We start from the raw sequence: 3,785 nt of genomic DNA on the forward strand, positions 1-3,785 counted from the left end.
CAATTTAATAAATTCTAATTTTAAACTTTCAATGGCGCTTTGTGGCTTCAGTAGAAAGGCAATTATATGATTATAATGTGAAGACAGTATGCAAATGAACTCATCTTGCCCAAACTCTTTCTCATACTGACATAAAATTGGGAGGAGGACCTGTTTGATGAGATATGCAGGAAGCTGGAGATGGGAAAATGGGAGCTATATATGATCATTTTTCATTGTATACATGTATGAGAATCTCAAGTATAAAGAAAAGTAAAAAAAAAAAATAATCGTTTTCATGTCATAAGACTGTATTTTGGGTATGGCAAATTGAAAACCTCTGAACATGACCTTCTCCCAGGCTGTGTTTGTTTGTTTGTTTTTTCTCCAGTTCTTTACAGTTCTGTAGAAGTTCACAAACCAAGTTTTTGTGAAGTGTGTGTGTGTGTGTGTGTGTGTGTGTGTGTGTGTGTGTGTGTATTGTGTGTTGGTAACTACTGGTTTTGCCAAGTAGACAAGAAACTCCTATAGGCCGAGGACTAACTGCCTGCTTTGAAACCCTTTTGTTTTCTCATACCAGATGGGCAGGGAGAATCTGTGAATCAAATAGAGTTAACTATAATGTAGCCTTTCAGATACAGGATCTGTAAACAGTTCTCAAAGGGCAAACATGAAAATGTAGTTATTCAGAACCAGAGTAAACAGAAACAAAGCAAACTTGTGAGTAGCAAGAAGGTATCTATGGTGTGTCATCAATAGGATTGCTTGGTGCATAAGAAAGCCTCCAACCATGGGGTTAGAACAGAAGTCTAGGACAATGGAGACCACCAGAAAGACGTGCTGAGGCAAAGGTATCGAGTCACTGTATTAGCACAGCTCACAAGAAGAGGCTCAAATAAAAGGAGAGAATCTGCAAGATTAGAATGTATTTTCCCTTTATGTCTTATCTGCTTCCCTCCCAGGCTATTTTTGGTAAGTTGGTATTAACCTTCTAACGAAATGCCAATTAAAGCAACTTTCAATAGGCTGTGTTTAGAAGACTCGATCCAAAGATGAAAGTGTAATAGCTCGGCAGTCAGTGTAGACGCTTGTTTCTAATCCAAGTTGGATAATGAATGAAATTCTCAGCTGTTGTCACCTGGGATGGCAACATATAAAATGGAAAAGGCCGCTTTCCAAGTGATGAGTGCATTTCTCCTGGGTTCCTTTCATTGTCTTGAAGTAGTCTCCTCTTTCTTTTTTGCCACTGGTCCCTCCCCTGACAGGAATTATTTTTTTCCACATCTTACCACATGGTATCCCAGTGTTCATGACTGTAGTATAAACTGGCAAGACACTCTAGTCTGTGGTGATATTTTGAGTGTTTTGTGTGAGGCAGGCATTTGCTGGTCCCTGGGAATCTGAAGCCGGCTACTCTGCACATTTTGGGTTGTGTCACACGTGCATGGGGAGATTCCAGTTTATACTTGTGATTTGTTTAAAAAAATGATGTCAAAGGGGGAATCAAATAAAGGTTTAAATCCTGGGTCAGCACATATCTTCCTACAGCAATCCGATTCCAACTCTCTTTACATTTCCTTCCTTTTGCCTCTTTGTTGTCTGTATTGCTTCATCCTCTGACTATCTGGTCCTCATCCAACCTACTGACTCTTTGTCGGGTATTCCCCATTCCTGTTCTATCTGCCTCATTGTGCTGTCTTACAATAAACTATCAGTTTCTCTTCAAATGTCTTGATTCTACCTGGGGGCATGTCTTTACATTGTTGACTGAATATTGTCACTCAACCAGAGATAGACTGATGCTATGAGTACTTGCCCAGCCTATTACTGGAAAATAATAAGTTTAAAACCCCTGACTAATGGGCAAAGAGACACCTCATTGGTGGTGTTGTCCTTCTATCAGTGAGGGGCAGAGCAGTTGGCAGTCCTTTGTTTATCCTAGCTTGATTCCTGGTTTGGTGACCAAAGCTTTTTTATGCCTAGGACTCATAAAAATCAAATGAAATCAAATCAAATCCAGGCGGTGCAGGGCAGCAGGAGGAAAACAGACAGAGATGAGCAGACCTATATGCCACCCACTGACCTGCTCCCGAATGCATAGCATAGGTGGACCATAGATACCTGTTTGCCAACAAGCTATGCAGCATGGATGGAGGCTATTCTGGAGTGCAGGCCCTGTGTCTTGCCTGGGGAACACAGCATAAACTAGCCCTGGAGGTGTGGGTGTAGGTGATCTGGACCAGAGGATACGAGAGTAAGAGAGCTGATTCTGCTTTCTGCTGATGGTGGCATTGGGTGGCCTAGCTAGAGCAGTGCTTGAGAGCTCACACTCTCTATGGTATGGATAAGGTATATCTATGGTATGGATAAGGGAGAGCTTGACAAGCTTTTCTGTCAAGCTCTTGCATCACCAAGGCCTAGGCTCAGAGATGGCCCACTCCAAAATCAATATCATGTGCAAATGGTTGAGACACGTGAAAGGTCCAGTCCTGCTGTTCCAAAGCTGAAGGATCTCCATGATACAGTGAAACAACAGGATAACCTGGAGGAGCCCTGATGAGGAACCAATATTGACAGTGTCACCAAAGCCAGAGATTTTGAACCAGACCAATGTCTCATTGCAATGAATATTTGGAAGTAAAAACATGTGGACAGAGGAAGATAGTGTGGGAAACACTGACATACTACATGATGACATACTACATACTTCCATGATGAGATGTTTTCTATGCTTTGTTTTGTTGTTGTTTGTATGTATGTTTTTTTATTTTGTGGAAGGTTGCCAGGGCAAAGGGCAAATATAAAGAGATGGGGAGATGAGCAGGACTGGGATACATGATATGAGACTCACAAAGAATCAATAAGTTTAAAACAAGAGTTTAAAATAAGAATAAAGAGATAGGTAGTTTTATACATAGTTATCAATTAATATAGATGGTGGAGTACTATGACTGATAAGATAGAAAGAAGGACAGAAGTAGATGGATTCAGAAGTAAACACTAGAGACAGAGCTAAGAGGCAGAATTATGTAGTAATTTAAGGCCAGTGTAGATGTCTCATTTTAACCCTTTCCCAATTTTCAAATGACCTTTTAATTTCTCAGACAATCATAAGGGCATCTATCTTAAGTCCCAATTAAGATTTCTGTCTTTAGTCTCTAATTGAAAATGTAGATAACTAAAATTTTATTATTCAATTTAATATGCTCTTAACTTTGAAAGTTGTTTGGGGCTAGTATACAAAAATAAAATGTGTCAATTTTCTTTGGTAATAGATATTTTAAATGTAGATAGGTGGTAGGAGCTCCATCAACTGTACTAAGGAAGGAAACAGGTAAAGGAGATGCTATTTTCTGGCTTTTGTGTCTTTCATGCTAAAAATCATGCCAATGAATAGAAGATGTTGCTGTATGTGGTGGTTTGAATAAAAATGGCCTCCATAGGCTCATAAGGTGTGGCAAGATTGAAGGTGTGACCTTGTTGGAGGAAGTGAGTCATTTGGCGCAGGTTTTGAGATTTCAGAAGGTCAAGCCAGGTCTAGTGGCCCACTGTCTCTTCCTGCTGCCTATATATCCAGATGTAGAACTCCTTCTCCAGCACCATGTCAGTCTGTATGCCACCATGCTTTCTGCCATGATGATTATAGACTGACTCTTGAACAGTCAGCTAGCCTCAAGTGAATTTTTTCCTTTATAAGAGTTGCCATGATCATGGCATCTAATCACAGCAATAAAACTCTAAGAACCTGAGACAGAGCTGCTAGGCACTCTCGTTAGACTTCTCTGCTGTGTAGTAGATGTAAACAA

The 3,785-nt window shown here is 40.3% G+C and overlaps 1 non-coding gene across 1 annotated transcript; it reads left to right on the plus strand.

The window, feature by feature from the left end:
* The first annotated feature begins 1,826 nt into the window (after window positions 1–1,826).
* Window positions 1,827–1,971, plus strand: LOC116071757. Its single transcript, XR_004111128.1, has one exon. It is a non-coding gene; the product is annotated as a small nucleolar RNA SNORA48 (small nucleolar RNA).
* The last annotated feature ends 1,814 nt before the right edge of the window (window positions 1,972–3,785 follow it).

The sequence above is a fragment of the Mastomys coucha genome, unplaced genomic scaffold (assembly GCF_008632895.1).
Source record: "Mastomys coucha isolate ucsf_1 unplaced genomic scaffold, UCSF_Mcou_1 pScaffold22, whole genome shotgun sequence".
Classification (NCBI taxonomy): domain Eukaryota; kingdom Metazoa; phylum Chordata; class Mammalia; order Rodentia; family Muridae; genus Mastomys; species Mastomys coucha.